Source organism: Triticum aestivum, chromosome 6D (genome assembly GCF_018294505.1).
Source record: "Triticum aestivum cultivar Chinese Spring chromosome 6D, IWGSC CS RefSeq v2.1, whole genome shotgun sequence".
In the NCBI taxonomy this organism is placed as follows: Eukaryota; Viridiplantae; Streptophyta; class Magnoliopsida; order Poales; family Poaceae; genus Triticum; species Triticum aestivum.
The window spans coordinates 372,585,308-372,608,157 of NC_057811.1; the positions used below are offsets into that span (position 1 = coordinate 372,585,308).

Sequence of the window (22,850 nt, forward strand, 5' to 3'; positions counted from 1 at the left end):
GAATAAGCTGGAATGGAGCAGTAGTAAATGAAGTGGAATGTGAAAACGGCAAACGTGTATGCTTTCCAAGCTTACAAGAACCACACATGGGGGAGTCTGGCACATTTTTATTACATGAACTAAAGAAGTTATTAGCTAAGGCGGAAAGGGAGGCACGACTAGGGTGCCCCAGCCGCAAGTGCCAAAGGTCGCCGGTGCTTGAAACGGAGAACGCCAGGGGACCGCCATGTTGTGGGAGAAACGGGTATAGATCGCCGGAGCTATTGGACCTCATGAGAAGCTTCCTCGTTGCCATGTCCTTCACAGAGAAGCCAAACGGGTCAAAAGACACAATACACCAATTATCTCTAGTAAAGCGACGGACAAAAATTAAGTTTCTGATAATTTGTGGGGAAATTAAGATGTCATGGAGGTGGAAGGGGTGGGGGGAGAGAGTAGTGGAGCCGGTAGAAACTACTGGGATCGTCGAGCCATCACCAACAGTTATAGGAAGAGGACGATGCGATGAAGAGGAGATGAGTTTGGTGAGGTTACACGACGAGCCGGCGATGTGGCTGGTGGCCCCCGTGTCCATGAGCCACTCCGAGCTGCTGGGCGGCTGCTGCAGCTGAAGGTTGGCGAAGGCGTGGGCCATCATGCCCTGCTGGTCCCACTGCGGCGCGGAGGAGGACGGCCCGGCCACCTGGTACGCCTGCTGGGGTGCAGGCGGGCGTGGACCGAGGACGCCCGCGGCATTGGGCGGCACCCAAGGGGAGCGCCACTGCTGAGGAGACGGCGCCGGCGAACCCCAGGGGCAAAGTACCCCATCCAGGGCTGCGGGCTAGGCTGGCCACGCCCGGTGTTGGAGCTGGACGAGGCGCCGGGGGTGCCGTGGCCACGGCCACGCCCACGGCCGCGCCGACGGCCACGGTCAGCGGAGGGACTCCCAGAGGCGGGCGCCTTGCCCTTGTCGGACGGGGAGGACGGAGGCGGACGATCACCAGAGGGGCCACCGTGGTTGACGGCGAGTGCCGTGGCGCCAGCCGTCCATTCGCGCTCGGTGATGTTGATCTCCTCCAGAAGAAGCCGGGACCGCGCCTGCACGAAGGTGGGGAAGGGCTGCTGCATGGGCAGCAGGGTGGCCATCGTCTGGAACCGCCGGCTCAGCCCACGCACCAGCTGCAGCGTGAGCGAGCGGTCGGTGACCGGCTCGCCGACGTCGGCCAGTTAGGACGCGAGCTGCTGGAGGCGGCGGCAGTACTGGGCGACGGACATGTCGCCCTGGACGGTGGCGTGGAACTCGGCGCCGATGTGCACTGCGCGGCCGGCGGCGTTGTCGCGGAAGAAGATCTCCAGCTGCTGCCAGAGGTGGTACGCCGTGACTCGGGCGACTGGATGACGTCGTACAGCTGTCGGAGATGGTGGCGTAGATCCATAGCACCAGCGTGATGTCGTCGTTCCGCCACACCGCGTCCTCGTGCAGCGGTTCGGCCTCCTCGAGAACGTGCTCTTCGACATGGTACTTGCACCTGACGAACCAGAAGAGCTGGCGCCACTTCGAGTAGTTGTCCCCATCGATGCTGAGCTTGAAGGGGATGAACGAAGAGATGTTGATGTGGTGCACTGAGGGAGGAGGGACCGCAGGAACCTGGAGAGGTGGAGGCGCGATGGCGAGGGCGTCGGCAGTGGGGCGCACGACGCGGAGGGGCGCCGGGGCGACGAAGAACGCGCGCGTTAGGAGACGCGGGAGCGGCGCGGCGAGGCGCCACGGCGACGGGAGCCGGTGCAGCAGGGGCAGCCGGCGCAGGTCCGGGGGTGACGCAGGGAAGGATGAACTCGGCGTCGGCATCCCTGAAGGAGCGAGTGCGACGAAGAGGGCGTCGGATGCTCATTGCGGAAGCGAGAGAGAGGAACGAGAACGTCTGATACCAAGTTGGATTGTGGAATCGCTTGTATATTCCATCTGAAGAGCTCATGGGTTTAAATACAATAGGTGCACACCCTCCTACGCTACGATAGTTACAACAGTCTGTGCAAGATAAGCGGCGATCACGCCGTGCGTGGAGTCGTGGGCGAGTGCGCGAGCGTGGGCGCCGTGGTCACCGCAGGAACCGGTCCAGGTGGTTCTCCTCCTATGCGTGGGCCGTGGTCGGGTTTCCAACACAGTACTCCACGTAAAGATATTCAAGCATAAATAGATGACTGATTTGAGTGCGTGTGGTGTATGATTTCTCTCGCCTCAAGTTATTGGTGAACACTGTGTCATGATCATGGATACCAAGTGTAACGCCCACGATGCGGCTATATCTCCCACGTGTCGAGGCACGACTTAGAGGCATAACCGCATAGTGGTTTTGTCGCAAGAAGGGTCATCTTCACACAATCCCATGTAATGAACAAGAATGGGATAAAGAGTTGGCTTACAATCGCCACTTCACACAATACATGAATAAATATCATACATCATCCAAAATACAATCATATAGACCGACTACGGTCAAAATCCAGATGAAAATAAGACAACCCCAAATGCTAGATCCCCGATCGTCCCAACTGGGTTCCACTACTGACCACGTTCCTCGTCGAACTCCCACTTGAGATCGACGCCATCATCTGCACTGGCATCGTCGACACCTGCAACTGTTTTGGTAGAATCTGTGAGTCACAGGGACTCAGCAATCTCACACCCGCGAGATCAAGACTATTTAAGCTTATAGGAAAGGTTGGAGTAATGAGGTGGAGCTGCAGCGGCAATAAGCATATATGGTGGCTAACTTGCGCAAATGAGAGCGAGAAGAGAAGCAACGGAACGGTCGTCATCTAGCAATGACCAAGAAGTGATCCTGAACACCTACTTACGTCATACATAACACAGACCGTGTTCACTTCCCGGACACCGCCGAGAAGAGACCATCACGGCTACACACGCAGTGGATGTATTTTAAACGGGTCAAGTGACAAGTTTTCTACAACCGGACATTAACAAATTCCCATCTGCCTCATAACCGCGGGCACGGCTTTCGAAAGATAATACCCTGCAGGGGTGTCCCAACTTAGCCCATCATAAGCTCTCACGGTCAACGAAGGATAAACCTTCTCCCGGAAAGACCCGATCAGTCTCGGAATCCCGGTTTACAAGACATCTCGACAATAGTAAAACAAGACCAGCAAAGCCGCCCGAATGTGCCGACAAATCCCGATAGGAGCTGCACATATCTCGTTCTCAGGGCACACCGGATTGTCCAAGCTTCCGATAGGCCAGACCAGAGATGCCCCTGGTGGCCACCGGCGACTGACAGTTTGGACCAATACTCAGAGGAGCACTGGCCCGGGGGTTTAAAATAAAGATGACCCTCGGGCTCTAGAAAACCTGGGGGAAAAGGTATAGGTCGCAAATGGTAAAACCAAGGTTGGGCCTTGCTGGAGGAGTTTTATTCAAGGCGAACTGTCAAGGGGGTCCCATAAATCACCCGACCGCGTAAGGAACGCAAACTCAAGGAACATAATCCCGGTATCACAGAAACTAGGGCGGCAAGAGTGGAACGAAACACCAGGCATAAGGCCGAGCCTTCCACCCTTTACCAAAATATATAGATGCATTAATTAAATAAGAGATATTGTGATATCCCAACATATCCATGTTCCGACATGGAACAAACTTCAACTTCACCTGCAACTAGCAACGCTATAAGAGGGGCTGAGCAAAAGCGGTAACATAGCCAAACAACGGTTTGCTAGGAAAGGATGGTTAGGGGCTGACATGGCAAAATGGGAGACATGATATAGCAAGTGATAGGTAGCGGAGCATGGCAATAGAGCGAACAACTAGCAAAGCAAAGATAGAAGTGATTTCGAGGGGTGGTCATCTTGCGAGCAAGGTTCTTAGAGTTGTCGAAAGCTTGATCCTCGTAAGCGTACTCAACAGGTTCCTCGTTCACGAACTCGTCTCCCGGCTCTACCCAAGACAAGAACACAAACAAACGGAACCACAATCAACAACGAGAAATGCACAAGCAACATGATGCAAAACATGTATGATATGCAAGATATGATATGCGATGCATATGCGTGCTCCGGAAGGGAAATGATGAACATGGCAGTAACTTGGCAAACCAAGCATGCCACTGGAAAGATGAGATGATTTCGGTCGAAATCGATATAAAGATCACCGGAATCGGATGCACGGTTTGCAAATGGCAAGCAAAACAAGAATGACACGAATCTGCGATTAATAGCAAGATAGCACTTAAAATGCAACAAGTAATAATGCTACAGCACTCCAACATAGAAACAAAGCACATGGAAGTAATCTAAAGGAGATGCTTGACAAAAGATGAACACTGAGCTACGGCTAGTTCACAACATAACAAGCTCAAACAAGCATGGCAAAAGTGCAAAAGATAACAGGTTCACAGACTTAGAGAAAAACTGGACATGGCAGTAAACAGCATCAGGTAGCAATGTTCAGAGCACAAAATCAATATTCTACAGGAACATAACATAGCAAAACAAGGCATGGTAGTGTTCTACTAAATGCATACGACAAAAGTCTCTTACTGACCATAAGCCAAAAAGGATCAGAAGATATGATGGCAAGCATGTAAACATAGCAAGTTTCGTTATCAGGTTTCATACTTAGCAGAAAACAGAGCATGGCAGAAATAATAATATGTAGGCCTCTTTGTAAGCTTGATGCACTCACTACAGAGCAATGCACTACAAACCAAGCACACCTACAGCAAGATGGCATGTTTATGAAGCTATCAAAGGCAATAACACAAGCATAGCATGAATGGATCAACTACAATAAGCTTGGCAAGATTGCATATCATGTTAAGAATCTGCCAGAAATATTTTATAGCAAAAGTAGAGCATGATTGAGTCATGCTATGGCACTCCATAATTGCAAAAAATTGCAGGAATGGATCAAATACAACTATAGCTACAAAACATCCTTACTGAACATCTCAAAAATATGCATGGATCTCTCTGTAGCATCAAGTTTACATGGCAACAAAATAACAGCAGACAAGGACTTAGAGAAATCACTAAGTCCCTGAAATCAGAAATATTACGGGGCCTACTTTGCATGCTTGTGCTAGTCACCACAGAGATCACAAAAATACATGGACTACACTACTGGAAATATGGCATGTAATACTTCAAAACACATGTAGAGCTCATGCCCAAACGATGCACAGATTAAATGATACGAAAATGACAAATCTCCAAGTTCTGCTAAGAACCAGAGAATAACAGCAACTAGCCCTCTTCCAACAGAGATTTGGGCATCAATATGACCTCTAATGAACATGGTGCAATTGAACAAAATGAAGAGCATCACGAGACGAACAATTTGACATATTACACGCGTGAATCAGAGCTACATGAAAGGATTTATGGCATCACGAACAGAGGCACATACTAAGAAAAATCCAACACTTAGAAATATTTCGGGGGGGGGGGGGGGGGGGGTTCGAGGAGAAAGTGAACGGGGCTACCGTACGGGATCGATCGGATCTGGCCGGGCTCGAAGGCGCTCGCCGGCCGGAGAGGAAGGAGGGAGAGGCGAGGTGGCGGCGCCGGCGGAGGAGAGGGAGACCGCGGCGGCGGCGGAGGGCGGCGGCGCCGGCCGGCTGCGGCGCGGAGCAGGGCGGAGGCGGGGCCGGCGATGGCCGGCGGCGGCGGACACCGGCGAGGTGCGGCGGGGCACCGGCGAGGCGGCGGAGGCGGAGCACCGCGGGAGGAGCGCGGGGCGCGGGCGGAGGCGGGCGCGCGGGCTCGCGCGGGCCGGCTGCGGGCCGGGGGCCTCGGCGGCGGCGATGGTTGAGGCGCGCCACGTGGCGGCTTCGGATTCGTCGGGGCGCGGCGGCGGACGCGTCCGGTTCGGATCCGGACGTGTCCGGCGGCGGAGAGGGAACGGAGCTAGGGTTGGACTGAGTTCGTTTTTCGGGATGCCCACATATATATAGGTAGAGGGAGTTAGGAGGCTCCAAATGAGGTGCGGTTTTCGCCCACACGATCGTGATCGAACGACCTAGAGCATGGAAGGGAGTTTGGTGGGTTTTGGGCTGGTTTTTGAGGGGTTTTTTGCTGGACACTCAAATGGACTTTGCGGATGCTCGGTTAACCGTTGGAGTACCAAACGACCTCCAAATGGAACGAAACTTGACCGTGGTCTCCGGGTGCTATAATAAGGCCACTTGACAAGCCTCGGTCCATTCCGAGAATGTTTGACACCCGCTCACGAAAGAAAACAAGGGGAGTGCACCGGAGGAGATAGGAGCGCCGGATTGCAAAACGGACAACGGGAAAAATGCTCGGATGCAAGAGACGAACACGTATGCAAATGCAATGCACATGATGACATGATATGATATGCATGACATGACAAAATGCAAAACGAAAGACAAAACCCGACCACGGAGGGAATATCATAACACATAGCCGAAAATGGCAAGAGTCGAAGTTACAAATAAGGCAAGTTACATGCGGGGTGTTACACCAAGACAAGGTCATCTCTAGCCGATCCTTTAATAAGTTTTAGAGTAAAATTTAGTTTTAAGAGGCTAAACCGGACCTAGCCGACCCCTTATTGGCTTTACCCAAAAAGGCTTTCGCCCCATTTTATATATAAAGCAAACCACCACATCCAAAAGGTTCAACACCCACACACCCACACATAAGGTAGCACAACACGAACTACGAGGTACGAAAGGGTACTGCTAAGGGCACAGCTCAACAAGCCCTAAAATAAAAAAAGGAGGACGGACCGCAAACAAAGATGTTAATCCGGCTCCAGTGGTGGTGGAGGAAGCGGCGCCGCCAAGTGGAGAGCCATCGAGCGAAGGTCGGCGATGATGATTTTGATAGGCGTCCTGGTCCTGAGGGCGGCTATGCGCCCGCCAGAGCTGCAAATAGTCACACATTTTGAACACCGCGCCAATCGCACGTCGCAGAGGGATACGCTGGATCACAAGCTTATTTTGAACCGTCCATAGCGTCCAGGCAAGGACCCCAATAGCCAGCCAGCTAATGTGGTGGCCCGTTGGAGGTAAGGTCTGAAGCTCAGCGAAGAGGTCCGGGAAGTTGGTGTTGCACCAACGACCATAAACCACCTCGCGGAAGCAACTCCACAGGAATTGGGCGGACACACAAGAGAAGAATATGTGGTTGGAGTCTTCCGCCGTCCCACATAGAGGACACATCCCATCACCCGGGCCATGTCGCTTGAGCACCTCCGTGCCGGAAGGGACGCGGCCCCGGATCCATTGCCAAATCGTCGCCAAGGGGGCAGGTCTCAGCGATGGGGCGATGGTCCAGTAAACCCCTTATCGGCTTTAGCGCCTTGTAACTGTCATTACTTCTTGTGTCGGTGACCTCTTATATTTATTCGACCGACGCCTCTTCTCAGGAAAAAACTCCCCTCCCCCGGTGACCGCCCCTCTCCCCCGCTCAACCACATCCACTCCGGCGTGGCCGTCTTGCTCCCGTCGGTCACCATGCACCACCGCAATTGCCCCATAGCACTCGCCACTCCTCCACCCACTTCGATTCGGTCGATGCTCGTCCCCGCGCCACCGGATTCAACACATCTATGCCAGTCGCCACCGTGGACGGTTTCGACGAACGTATGCCCCGCAAAACCGAGCCGCACAGCCAACCGGAGCTCACTGCGCCGCCTTGCGGTATGTCTTCCTCACCTCGCCGCTCGAATTGTCGTCCGACCGCGGGCGGATCCTCGTCCGCCGGTCGGTTGGGTTCAGCCCTTGCCCAGCAACTCGTCAGCGTGCCTCTACCGATCATTAAGTGTGATGGTTGCTGGCAGCTGGTGCTGCGCCAAGTCTCGAAGACGATAGAACATGATGGGTTTTCTTCAAGTGTGAAATGGACAAAGTGAGTGCATTTTTGAGCGGTAGTTCTTCGGTTCAACTAAAATTTGTGCTTATTGTTATGTAGAATAGTTGCAACTTTCGGTTTTGGGAAGAAGAATACATTGATGTATTGATCGCCGGAGGTCTATTAAATAGTGGTGCACTAGTTGCTACAGATGAGATTGGAGAGGACACACTGTCCAAGTTTGAGGAGGCAGAGAAGAAACAAGTGTGCAAACTAGAGAAGTCAACAGAGAAGAGTGCATTTTTGTGCGGTAGTTCTTCGGTTCAACTAAAATTAGTGCTTATTGTTTGCAACTTTTGGTTTTGGGAAGAAGAATATATTGATATATTGATCACCAGAGGTCTATTAAATGGTGATGCACTAGTTGCTAGAGATGAGATTGGAGAGGACGCAATGTCCAAGTTTGAGGAGGCAAAGAATAAACAAGTGTGCTGTAGGAGCAGGCAAGAAGTTGTGTTTCTATTGAAGTGTGTAAATAAAGTAGTAGTGTTTCTATTGAACTAGTTTTGGCCCATGGAATACAGAATTCTGCTAGCCTTCTGTAGGTTGTAAATACAGAAGTTTTGGTTTGCATCCTAATGATACTTTGTCCTCCCCCTCGGGATACTAGCTACAGGTTGTTATTTTATTATTATTATTATTTTGAAAAGGAGGATGTACCCCGGTCTCTGCCTTTGGGCGATGCATGCAGCCATTTTATTAATTATTCACAAAGATCTTACAAAGTAATACATCAATACGCCTGAAGCCACCATCTTGGCAACATCTGTTGCTACTCCTATCCCCTTGATGAAGGGGCTCCAAATGTCCGAGCCTAATACCAAACAGACATCGCACCAAAGCCTAACATCTAAAGCCGGATGCCCCAGCCTAGGCACATACCCGGACTGGGTCACACACCGGTCCAACATGTGTAACTTGTCCTCTACTCCAAGTCTTTCTCCCTTCATTGTACCTTTATATATACCCCATACATGGGTTAGATCAATACAACATACAACAACACAATATTCTAGCCATCTTAAAATTTCTACATGATATTAGAGTGGTTAGTCTCGCGACACCGATCCTAGGTTCCTTTATCACTTCCGCAGCGCGCCACCCCCGGGAAGATTAATTTCCTCTTCCCGGGGGTGCGGCTTCCGGTCGATCAAAATTAGATTAGTTTTCTTTAGATTAGATCAATTTCAAATTTTCAAGATTTCTTAGATCCAATTCTTTTAGCTACCAAATAAATCTGTAGACCCTCCAATTTCCGGTGAAATTAGTGCAGAAATCGGTGCCTCTACGACGGCCAAATCAACTCCATGTCAGTTGCGTCGAGGCCGACGAACGGCTTCTTCATGGTGGCATCCAGGGCAGCTGCTCATCGACTACAGCATGCAGGCGACACCAACATGTTCAGGCTCGGCTGCCTCTTTCTTCTTAAGCAGCGGTTGCGGACTCTGCGGCACGGCGCGCGGCTGCCAGTGATCCGATCTGCCGGCAACAGCAGATTACTCCATGGACACGCGGCAGCCCAACGCCTTGACTTTCGGCTCCGTGATGTTTAGCTCCAAGCCCGGGCGATATGAGTGTTAGGTTGATCTCTCTCCCGTTCGAACCCAACGGGTCGAACGGTTCCTGACTCGCGCTCTGATCAGGGGCGCCCAACCAAATCATGGTTGGTGGGCTCCTATGACCCGCGCTATATAAACAGAGGTGGGGGCCAGGGCATGACTTACGAGGTTCTCCGCTGCCACAAACCCCACCGATATTCCCTACCGATCTAGGGTTAGCGCGGTGCTCACGGGAAGCTCCACCACCGCCGCCATCCACTCTCTGCCATCACCGGCCACCGTCCTCATGACCGGCACCGGGGGTTCCTCATCTAGACAAGGAGAAGGTAGGTCCACCGGAATCACTAGCCTACACCGATCCAGAGGAACTATCAATGGTATCAGACAGGTTGGGTATAGGATTTTTCAGTTGAAATAGATCATAAAGAAAAAAGTTCCCCTCCCCAAAGAACTCTAGCAGGGCAGAGAAAAGCAAACAAAAGAACCACAAAAGTTCACCGGAGTATGGCCTCGGGCCTCGCCGGCAAAGAGCGCCGCCGTAAGGCCGCGCCTGTTCCTCTCGATCCCGTCGCGCATCGGCAAGCCGAGGCGACAGGGACGAAGAACTACCCCCTCACAGGGGCAAAGTACAGGCACCACCACCGAGCCGTTTGACGGCGGCGCGTTCACCATCGAGGTGCTCGCGCACGCCGGCAAAGGGGATAGGGAGGGTGCCGCCGTATCGCGCGCCGCAGCTCGCGGCTCTCTCTAATAGAAGGAGGTGGTGGATGGGTGAAAAGGAGAAAGGAAGGGGGAAAGGTAAGGCTCGCACAGCGCGGCTCGTCGCCGGTGGCCGGCGTGGCCCCATCCGCCGCATCGGTTAGGCCGGCTGTGCCTCTCTGCTCTCTCTCACGCTCTCTATTGCGGGAGACGGGGAGAAACAGAGGGAGGAAAAGGAGGAGGCTCGCGTGGCGCAGCGCAGCGCGGTTGCGCTCGTCGCCGTCGCCGGCGACCGGCGCGGCGCGGTGGCCCGCCGCCGGAGTGCGCGCGAGAGAGAGCGGGGGCGCGCAAGGCGGAGAGAAAGAATCGAAAGGAGACTAGGGTTTCGATAGGGTGGCCGGGCTGCTCGTTTTTGTTCTAGCGAGAGGCGCGGTCGACCGTCGGATAAAATTTGACGGCCCAGATCGATAACCTAACCCGCTGCTGGGCCACTGGGCTTAAAAGAAGCCAAGGCCGCCGCTGCGGGCGTAGCCCCCGCGCTGGGTTGAGGCCGGCTGCCGCAGCGCGCAGGCCGTGGGCCGCGTCGCTCGGGCCACAACCGCGCGGCCCGCAGTAGCAGACTGTAGGCTGCATACACCACAAAAAAAGGGGTTTCTCTGCTATTTTGTTACACAGCAGAGTTTTGATGAATTTTGTCCAGCTTTCGGGCAGATCTTATATATAGTTTCTATGCAAATTTTTTCCAACGAATATTTGTTTAGAAAATAGAAAAATGACAGAAATGTTTCTGAAAAGAAAAAGAAAGTTCATGAATTTTTATTTGATCAAAGAAATGTTTCCGTAAAAAGTAAAAAGTTCATGAATTTTTTATTCATATTTTTCCGCTGCGTAAATAATTAATAGTGCTCTTTTACAAAGAAAATAAAAGTTTAGATAGAATTAAGTTTTTAAGAGCATGTTAAAGTGAATATTAAAATGAATATGAATATGTTATTTTTATGACCAACGTTGTTAATAACATGATCATGTTTTATTATTGAAATTTAAAGGTGCTCTTTTAAAAGTGAATAGAACTAAAGTAAAAGATTAAATTGTTGCTTCTCTAATGCATTTTTGAACCAACCGGTTAAAATTGCTTAGCGAGTAAAAGAGTACAGAATTGTTTTTGAATAGAATATTGTAAAGTTTCCGCTGCGAAGTAAAAGTTTTATCCTCCAATTAAATTGAAACCAACGGGAAAATTTAATTGGAAGAGATGTTCTTAGCAATGTTTTTCCCCTGTGGGTGAAATAAGATGCAGATAGTTTCCAGTATGACAAAGGAAAGATATTTGTTTTAAAGGTAAAATATGGTATTGTTATTTTCTGACCAACGTTGATGATAACAGTGCTATAATTCTATGAGTCTTATGTTCAAAGTTTAAATCTTTGATAAATTTTGTATCAAAGTGATCAATTTTCAGAGAACGGATAAAGATCAAGAAATGCTCTTGAACTAGACAAATGTGTATTTCTTGTTCCCGCTTCAATGAAGTTGATGATGATGATTAATTCTTAGCAAAGTTGTTTAATAGAAATATTATCATCACATTGTTTATGAGTTATATGCATTATTTCCTTTTCCGCCCAACGGTGATATGGAATTAATGTAGAAGGATGATGGTTATTCTAATTCTGCGACAACGGTGATTTAGAATATAAAAAAAAGTTTCAAAAGTTTAATGTGCATTTCTTTTAACCAGACCAACGTAGGGTTATTTTTATGCCCATTATTGTTGATTATTGGCTAAATTTTCTCAGACTAAAAGTTTTCCATGCTTTCATTCGTGAAAGCGAATGGTTGGGTACTTGTGACCCGAAAGATGAGCAAGAAAGGTCATAATGTGAGGGAGTATGTTCTCTCTAAAGAACGGCATAAAAAGAAAAGAAATAAAACACTGAGAGTCTTGGTTGATGAATGTCTTTCATGTACTCTCTATGAAGAAGATTTTCCAGTCAACATGATTTGAGATAAAACAAGCAACATGCGTGTTTAATTTGACCAACGTTGGATCAAGCATGTGTGTCAAAGAGCATTCGGATTTATTCCTAAATTTGATGATTGAATATGCAGTCAAAAGAGCCAATTCTGGCATTTATGTTCCCTTACTGGGAATTACGCGCATGGTGGGAAAAGATGATTATGATAAAACCTGCATGGCAGGAAAAGTCTGGGAAAATACCTGCGTAACGGGGTAAAGCTGACATAATATTATGTCAAAAATCCCGTATGGCGGGAGAAATTCTGGCAAGAGAAAGATATGATAACTCATGTGCTTTTAATGTATCCCACTCTGGGAGAAAAGAATGGAGTAGCTGAAAGGCGCAACCATACACTTATGGATATGGTGCGCAGCATGATGAGTTATTCCAACTTGCCATTGGGATTATGGATGGAGGCACTTGAAACCGCCATTCACATTCTCAATAGAGTACCAAGCAAGTCGGTGCCCAAAACACCGTACGAGCTATGGACAGGAAGGGTGTCCTCCCAACAACACTTCAGGGTGTGGGGGTGACCTGCTGAGGCCAAAATGTTTAATCCAAACATTGCAAAGTTAGATCCCAAAACAGTGAGGTGCCACTTCATTGGCTATCCAGACAGATCAAAGGGTTTTTGTTTCTACTGTCCAGACAGATATACAAAGTTTGTAGAAACAAGACATGAAGTCTTCTTAGAGGACGAAATGATGAGGGGGAGCTTGATAGCTCGGAAAATTGATCTTGAGGAGAAGAGGGTGCATGCACCTAATCCGATGATTCAGGAGCCATTTTTTCACTACCAGTTGCAACTCCACCCATGACAACTATGGGGGTAGACCCGGAACCTGTCCATCAGGAGCCGACTAAATCCGTTGTTGAGCATGAAAGGGAGGTGCAGCAGCAAATTTTAGAAGAGGTGCCAGAAGTTGAGGCACAGAATGTGCCAGAAACTGAGGCCCTTAAAAGGTCTACAAGATACAAAAAGTCAGCTATTTCTACTGATTATAAAGTTTATAACATGGAAATAGTTCATACAGAAAAAGATCCCACCTCATATGAAGAAGCCATGAGAAGCCCTCATTCATCGATGTGGATGAATGCAATGGAAGACGAGATGAAATTGATGAGTTCTAAAGATGTTTGGGACTTAGAGGAAATTCCCAAAGGAGCCAAAACAGTAGGCTGTAAATGGGTCTACAAAATTAAGTATGACTCTAGAGGGAATATAGAAAAGTATAAAGCACGACTCGTGGCAAAAGGATTTACACAAAGAGAAGGGATAGATTACAATGAGACATTTTCTCCAGTCTCATGTAAGGATTCCTTCAGAATCATAATGGCATTAGTTGGTCATTTTGATTTAGAGTTACATCAAATGGATGTTAAGACGGCATTTCTGAATGGTGATTTAAAAGAAAAGGTCTACATGAAACAACCCAAGGGTTTTATCATGGAAGGCAAGGAAAATATGGGATGCCGCCTGAAGAAATCCATTTATGGCTTAAGACAAGCCTCTCGGCAGTGGTATCTAAAGTTTAATCAAACGATTAAAAGTTTTGGATTTAAAAAAATATTGAGGATAATTGCATTTATGCAAAGTTTAAAAATGGGAAATATATTTTCCTAATCTTGTATGTGGATGATATCCTGCTTGCTAGTAGTGATGTTAGTCTACTACAAGAAACAAAGAAATACTTATCCTCAAATTTTGACATAACAGATCTTGGTGAAGCATCATATGTTTTGGGCATAGAAATTCACCGAGATAGGAACAATGGAGTCTTAGGACTATCTCAGAAAGCATATTTAGAAAAGGTTCTTAAAAAGTATAATATGCATGCGAGTAAAGCTACACCTGCTCCAATAGTCAAGGGCGATAGTTTTGGGAAATTCCAATGTCCCAAGAACCAGTATGAGATCGATCAAATGAAAGCAGTACCATATGCTTCGGCAGTTGGCAGCTTACAGTATGCACAAGTGTGCACTCACCCTGACTTAGCTTTTATCACCGGGGTACTCGGTAGATATCAAGAGAATCCAGGCCTAGAGCACTGGAAGATGGTAAAGAAAGCATTGCGTTATGCGCAAGGCACGAAGGACTACATGCTAATATACAGGAGAAGTGATTCCCTAGAGATAAAAGGGTATTCAGACGCAGATTTTGCGGGGGACAGAGATGATAGAAAATCCACGTCAGATACATATTCACCCTCGCTGGGGGAGTTATTTCGTGGAAAAGCTCCAAACAGTCGATAGTTGCATCATCCACGATGTATACAGAATTCATAGCATGCTTCGAAGCCACGGGGCAGGCGATATGGCTAAAGAAATCTATACCCGACTTGAAAGTGGTAGATTGTATTCACAAACCACTAAAGATGTACTGTGACAACCAGCCCGCAGTATTTTACGCTCACAACAACAAGTCGAGTAATGCTGCCAAAACAATAGAGATAAAGTATTATGTTGTGAAAGATAAAATCCAGGATCAAACTATAAGTCTCGAGCATATAAGGACAAAAGATATGCTTGCGGATCCGCTAACGAAAAGCTTACCACCCAATGTGTTCAAGGAACACTTAGCCGGCATGGGTTTAAGGGAAAGCCTTATGATTCCTGGATAGGCCCAAAAGGAACAGAATTTGTTTATGAACATAACGTATGTTGTAGCTGTATGATTCTATCGGCAATTAAGCTGTGACGATGAAACATGCTCTGTACTAATATGTGATAAAACAAATAAATTAGAAAGTATAAAGTTAAAAGTAAAGTTGAGATCAAGGGGAAGAATGTTAGGTTGATCTCTCTCCCGTTCGTACCCAACGGGTCGAACGGGCCCCTGACTCGCGCCCTGATCGGGGGCGCCCAACCAAACCATGGTTGGTGGGCCCCTGTGACCCGCGCTATATAAACAGAGGTGGGGGCCAGGGCATGACTTACGAGGTTCTCCGCTGCCACAAACCCCACCGATATTCCCTACCGATCTAGGGTTAGCGCGGTGCTCACGGGAAGCTCCACCACCGCCGCCATCCACTCTCTGCCATCACCGGCCACCGTCCTCATGACCGGCACCGGGAGTTCCTCATCTGGACAAGGAGAAGGTAGGTCCACCGGAATCACTAGCCTACACCGATTCAGAGGAACTATCAATGAGATCCATCCAAGCGCCAAGACGAGCGCGCCATCTGGCTCCGGCCCGGGCTCCGTCGACCTCGATCGTGCAGGGCTACAACGACCAATCGATCTTCACCGACCTCTAGCTCCGGCCAGATGGCGCGGACATGTACGGGCGACAGGCGGCCCACGCACACGATCGGGTTCGACACACACCGATCGCATCGGCAGGGAGCAGATCGGTTCCCTTGGAGCCGGCACTTGCACCCATCCATCGGGAAGTCAGGAACTCGAAGGCCGGGAGCGTGGACAACTACATCGGCAAGCACCTCCATCGACCCATGCATGCAGCCATGCACTGCACGCTACGTGCTAGTATTTGGTATCGGTTCGGCTAGCTTTAACGGTGCAACTCCGATGGCCCGGCTGCATGTGTCTACATCATCCCGACGCACGGCGACTCCGTGGGCGCAATCGATCGCGGGAGGGCATGCAGCATTGCATCAGCTGTCTTCATGGACTTCGGACACACGTGCAGGCGAAGTCTACATCAAGCCAACTCCATCGACCAGACAGACCACTCGCGCCCCGCCACGCCGTTTTACACCGAGCAATCTGCATCAATATTCATTGACCCAAGCTGAACGACATCGAGCTAGCTGTACGACTACGCCGAGCCAACATACTTCTTCAGCACGACACGATATTGACACTTCATCGCCGCGGAGGGACGCCTTCAAGCGACGCATCGTTGTCGACATGCCGCTGTAACGTCATCGCCGACACTTCATCGTCAAGGTCTTCATCAACGTGGTCTTCACGAACATCTTCATCATCACACTGCCGCCGCCTTCACGAGATGGACACCTTGCGTCCTTTGATAGAATTTTCTGCAAGACGCGACCTCGACGACGGCAATGACCGCGTCACGACGACGGCATCGACCGCGTCATTCATGACGGCAAGACTGCATCGACACGGCGTTACTATAGTGACGACCCCTACACGGCCACATGGTTCTGGCAAAACCAATGTGTGCTCGATGGGATTCCTCCGGTCCTGGCAAAACCGGTGGACTCATCGCTGACGGCACCCTCTGACATCCGCAAGGTGCATCGTCCACGTCTGCAGCTCCGTCACAGCGCATTTTTTTTTGCCTCCGGCTTTGTGTGGCTTCATCATCTATGACGACTACACCATCGACCACGACTACATCAACCACGGCTACATTACCATGATCGGCTACATTGACATTAACATTAATGGCTTGGTCTACAGCAACACATCGGCAACAACTCTAGTCAACAGCATCCGCGTCGTCACCAGCGTTCACGCCACTCCCGCTGTGACTGCGGGAGGGAAGAGAGGAGAGCCAAGGAAGGCACCAGAAGGGGACGCACACCGCCCTACGCCGACCCATCAGAGACGCAGTTGATGATGGCGCAACGAAGAAGACGACGGAAGCACAAAACTTCAAATTCAGTCGTAATCGTCCGCTTCCTGCTACGACTGAGGGGGAATGTTAGAAGTATATTTACATTTGAGATAGAGATAAAAGATAGAGATAGGATAGGTTTGAACCATGTGTAACTTGTCCTTTACTCCAAGTCTTTCTCCCTCCATTGTACCTCTATATATACCCCATACATGGGTCAGATCAATACAACATACAACAACACAATATATTAAATCATCCTACAATTTCTACACAACACACTCACAGTGGGCACCACATGCGCACACTGCAAGGCCCGTCACCACCGTCTTCCATCGGTCCATCTTCAGGGCAGAAACTGATGCATCGACCGTGCCAGGCCTCTCTGCCATCGACACCACCACGACGCCAAACAACGTCATCCTCCTGCGTGAGTCCATCCTCGCATATCGGACACCGAATCTCCAGGGTGCCACACCGTCGAGATCTGTCACCATCAATGTGTAGGATGAAGCACCGCTCCACCAAAGATGTCGTCCATTGGTCCCTCGAGTCCGTGTACACCTCCAAGAATGACGCCCCAAAGGGTAAATGACACGAGAGCGCCACCATCTTGCGATCTACCGATCTAGGGTTTCCCCCGGAGGTAGCATATATTGGTCTAGAACTTCTCCACGGCGATGCCTTCAACAAGGGAACGACACCGCAGAGCGCCACCATCGCCGGCATTGGCATCTAGCCGAGAGCAGGTTTTCACCCAGATATGTTCGAAAAACTCCATCCAGCTTCTTGTGCACGGATCGCCGCCTTCTCTGTCGGGGACTGGACCACAAGGATCCAGCTGCCTAACCGGCCGCAGCACCACCACGGTGCCAAAGCAGCCGGCTTTGTCAGGCCCACCACGCCAACCTGCCGCAGCGTACCACATCCGTCGGCCCGCCAAAGCCCATCTGGGCCCGGCGAGATTCGAGACTTCGGCTGCTGCCACAAGGGCGCCTCTGCTGCTGTCGCCACCGCCACGTCCGCCGCCGGGATCCCGCGGCACCGCGCCGCCGAATCACCGTAGACCATGTCGCCGCCGCCAGAAGAAGACGCCACCGCGCGCGAGGGAGAAGACCCCGCCGCCGCCATCACAGCCCACGCCCCGGGCTTCGCCGGCGTGAACTCGGGCGGCGGCAGGAGGGAGAGCTCGGAGAGAGGTGGTTGAGAGCCGGCGACGCGATCTCCCCCCATGTCGCCTAGGGTTGGCGACGCGGGGGCGGGGGGGAGGGGGGGGTCGGGCCAATAAAGTTGGGGGGAGAGCGATGATTTTGAAATTTGATTATCTAATACATGATTGTAAATACATGATTGCTAATATAAACAATCTGCATCGCTATGGAAGTGGCGGATATATGGTGATATCTATTTTTTAGAGCTCATTTCGCTTGCAAATTCTAGCGGTTGCACTAACGTTCTGTGTCGAATGCAACAGACCGCCAATTAACTGTATGATCAGATGACTCTGCTCGTTGCCAAAGCTACTGTCCTTTCAGAATGTACTTGCTCATCATTCTTTTGCATACCTTTTTTCTTTTTTTTTTTGCGGTTGTTTGGCGTGTCAAGCTTATTTATAGAAGCTGCTACCATTTGAGCATTTTGGTTATTCGTGAAACAAACATTTCCTCTCATCATATTATTTAAATTTGAAGTAACTGTAAGTAATTTTCTGTTTGGAGGATGTGTTTTTTGTGTTTCTTTTGACAATCATTTTGTCGAACGTTATTCTTAATCTTTTTCTTGGTACCAGTTGAGAAAAAAGATATTCTTATTAGCATGATCTGGTCAGTTCTCCTACATCATCTGGCCATTTATTTAAATTATGTAGATCTAGCACTACCAGGTTTCTTTGATTTACAGCAACGGGCCTTACTCCTGAAACTTTTAGCCATCTAACTGATCAGGTGCTAATTTAAAACTTCATGCAAGTTGTTTGAAACTGATTTGCTATAAATAACTCAAATTCAGTATGTGATGTGTCACTAGAACTATACCGCATCATAAACAGGACGTACATTTCTTACGCTGAAATCGTGATCTGGTCACATATCTGTTTTGTAAGTGATCTCTTTATTCAAATTCATGGTTATGGCTTCTCTATCTAATAGTACTACTATAAGATACGATGGTTCACTGAATTTGAATGCCATTGTTCTTTTGCTACCAACAGTAGCACCAAGCATCCAAGAAATTCATTCTGATTAATTTTGAGTTAAAAAATGGGCACTGTCTTGGCATCCACTCAGGAAAGTTGAGCTTATATGACTATCACGGCTTTATATAACCAGATAGACTTCTATTTTTTACTTGCCGTCGTGCTCTGTTTTTTATATAACCAGCTAGATGGACTTCTATTTTTTACTTGCCGTCGTGCTCTGTTTCCATGGATGTTCATGCCGTGAGTCCTGACGCTTGACTGAACTTCTTTAGGGTTCCGAGTTCAGACATCTCTCATGGTTCAGAAACTCAGCGGCAAAACCTAGAAAGTTATTGGTGATAAGCGATAGAGGATCACGCAGCCGTGGCGGTATCCCGTGACAAGTTTGACCTGCCATAGTTCTCCGTTTGCACCGTGCCACATTCCCACATCGACCTGGGTGTCTCTTTGCCAATTCCAATCTGGGCCGGTTAGTACCGATAGGCCCATACATGGTGTCCTGTTCTCTCGTCCCGGAAACCCGCGACAAACACCAGGCGAGGCATACTTTCTTTAGTTTTAGTACCACATCGCTTGTCCAAGGAGTCAGCAGAGGCAGCGCATCCAATAAAACCAGGGCATAGGGCAACCTCGAAACATACTTACCTGGACGGGGTCTATGGCTGATCAAGAAGAGTCATGGCCTAGGCTAGTGGCCCACATTGCACTTTGTGGGTGCGCTGGCCTACCATCTCCCTTTTGAGGGAGAGTGGATGTCATAATTTGTGGTAGAGGGGGTACGCGTTCGCGCGGCCCCTGCCAAATTTCAATTCTAAGTTTTGGTCCTGTTGATTTATTTGCAGTTTTGCTGGTATTCTAAACTCTCTTTGAAACTGTGTTTGACATTGTGCTTTTTCTCCCTTGTATGTTTTCTACCTGGCAGTTTCAGTTCGAAATCTGCACAAAATCTGAACTTAGTTACTTTGTATTTTGAGTACTCACTGAAGTCTGAACTTGCTGAACTGCACGGCGTCAATATCTGGAGTCTGAAAGCAACCACAGTTCACAACACATCGCTTACTAGAAAGAAAAACCAGGCACCTTTTGTTGACAGCAAAGATTTCTTCTGTTCAAGTTACTGCTTCTTTTAGTAGCACGTGTTCCTTTTCATGCAGAATGCTTTTTCTTCCCTCTGTGAAAGAGACAGGTTTAGATTGAGATGATTCGTTTAACAATGCGGAGAAATTTAGAATTAGCTTGACTGCAAATGTATGAGCAAAACTCAAAACTCAATTGACAAATATGTATGAGCAGTACTCCAGGGAAAGAAATTCAAGCATAAGTAGGTGACTGATTGAACGCGTGTCCTCCATAGTTTCTGTCGTCTAAAGTTATTGGTGGACACTATGTCATACTCATGGATACCAATATAAGGTCAATTTATCCTCCTTTGAATCTAGACATACCAGGATAAGGTCAATTTATCCAAAACAAATCAGACAATAATCTGAGAAGCACTCATATTTTTTATGGTCCCTCATATTCTTCCATGCATGTTTATGGCTAGTACTCCTGTTCACCAACTTTTCCAATGATGGTGTCTTGGGTCAAAATCAAACACAAGTCAGATAATATGGATGTGGTTGGGTTTTGGTAAGATAAACATACAGGAATTAGTTGTACCTACCCGTTCACGGAATCGACTAGTTACATAAATTATATCAGAAAAGACTAGATAAATTCATATCTGTCTGCAAATTAATTCTCTTGTTGGCTCTGATTGGTTCAAGCAGGCTACAAACTCAAAAGAAAAATTACTTACAACTAAGATACTACTGATTACTGCGCAGAACAGAAGCAGAATTGTGAGGGAAGGGAGAGACAAGAAACAGTCAACAAACCTGGTTTTTAAGTTCACATCTGATTGCGTAGCTGTATTCCTCTTAGAAATTTAATATAGCCGAGCTTTGGGGTCTCTCAACAACCACGAAACGGGAACGACCCTGTGATCAGAATTCCAAGTTTCTCCTAAACATGCAAGTGTTCAACCTATTCATTAAAAGAGACCAGGAATTGGTTGAACACGTTCGCGTGTTTAATTGCGTAACTATATTAATCGATTTTCACCGTTCGACACGTTCATTCAGTACATATCTCTCGTGGCACGTGTTCTTTGTTCTCATAGAGAGAGGATTATGAAGTATGAACATGAGAACTATAATGACAAATATGAGGTGTCTAAACTTTGCAACTTTTCCGAGTTTGTCAGTTCATCGGTGCAGGAAGCCAGTTGAACATACGTACATAGTTACATGAACTACTGACTTTGTTGTTCTTACCTACTTTATTGATCGTCATCACAATCAACCGATGTAAACTGGGAGATATATGTGCCTTTATAAGGGCGTTGAAACAATTGGGTGCATTACAAATTCAGGTGGACATCTTCAGGGATAACGTGTTACGCTTAGTATGTAATGCTAACCTGAAATGACAGAGATGGAGTCCATATCACCAAGAAGAGGTAAGAAGAGTAAACAGTTTGTTGATGGAATGGACAAGAAAGGTGGTTTATCTTCCTATTGGTATCCCTTCAGTATAGTAGAACCGTACAGTTTAGTGCGAAGTGCTATTAGGTTACCACGCGTCTCCAACTCTGATGAGCAGGTACAGCATCAAATTCAGTAGATTCAGATGAATATATTACCATTTCTTTCCCGTTATATAGAAGAAACATTGCACTCGCGCGGTATGATAAAAGGCGGGAATAAGAAATCTTTCTGACAAAAAGCAGCAGGTTTCTTTTTCATTAACTAAGAGCATCTTCGACCGGACCCCCCACTTCCTTCCTATATGTCGAGGCGGACAATCCAGACACTGCACAGACCAAAAACGGCCGCCCAACCGGACCCCGTACCCAGCCCATTCCCAAAGATCTTGGGCAAATCCAAAGAAGGTGAATAATCAAATTCTTCAATTCAAATTCAAAACCCTGTTTTCTTGTTTTTCTTCTTTTTTTTGTTGTTGAGGGAATTCTTGTTTTTCTTCTTTATTTAATCATAAATCCCATTGGGTTGTCCGACACCCCTCATATCCAGTGGATATAAGGCGGTCCGAACGCACTGGCCACGTCGGATCGGTTAACTCTTTTCCAATGGACACCAAGAAGATGTAGGATCTACACATCTCCCATCCCATCTCAAATCTCAGCCGCTGCTCTCCTCTTGGCACCACCTATCGTGCCACAGGATGATAATACATCGACCCAGTTAACTCTTTTCCAATGGCAATTGGGCCTGGTTGGCACCAATAGGCCCATACACGGTGCCCTGTTTGAATTCTCGCCCCTGAAAGTCGCAGCAAACACCAGGCGAGCATGCTTTCGTTTAGTACCACATCGCGTGTCCAAGGAGGGAGCAGAGGCAGCGCAACCTATATACGGAGGGCATAGGGCAGCCTTGAAACATACTTACCTGGACGGGGTCTATGGCTGATCAAGAAGAGCCATGGCCTAGGCTAGTGGCCCACATTGCACTTTGTGGGCGCGCTGGCCTACCATCTCCCCTTTGAGGGAGAGTGGACGTCATAATTTGTGATAGAGGGGGTACGCGTTCGCGCGGCCCCTACCAAATATCAATTTCAAGTTTTGCTCGTTTTGGTTGGTGCTTTTGTCCTAAGTCTGAACTCTGAATTTGTGAGTGGCCTTGGCTTTGTTTATGTTGTCTGTCTCTTGTACTGGAACCAATTTAAGTTTGTCTTGTACTGGAGCTAATTTAAGTTTGCATCTTCTGTTTTGCAGTTTCATCCTTGGTCTGTGCCGAGAGTGACATTGGGTTTGTTCCTATTTCCAGTACGCACTGAAGTCTGAACTTGCTGAACTGCACTAAGAGCGAGCATATTGGTAATGATATGGTTGTGACGCCCCCGATTCAATCGTACACTAATCATGCACGCAAACGTGTACGATC

General features: G+C 48.4%; 2 non-coding genes across 2 annotated transcripts; both read left to right on the forward strand.

The window, feature by feature from the left end:
• Positions 1 to 19,540: 19,540 nt before the first annotated feature.
• On the forward strand, positions 19,541 to 19,702 carry LOC123146672 (U1 spliceosomal RNA). Its single transcript, XR_006472878.1, has one exon. It is a non-coding gene; the product is annotated as a U1 spliceosomal RNA (small nuclear RNA).
• Positions 19,703 to 22,347: 2,645 nt separating this feature from the next.
• Positions 22,348 to 22,509, forward strand: LOC123146627 (U1 spliceosomal RNA). The gene has a single exon (XR_006472839.1). It is a non-coding gene; the product is annotated as a U1 spliceosomal RNA (small nuclear RNA).
• Positions 22,510 to 22,850: the final 341 nt, after the last annotated feature.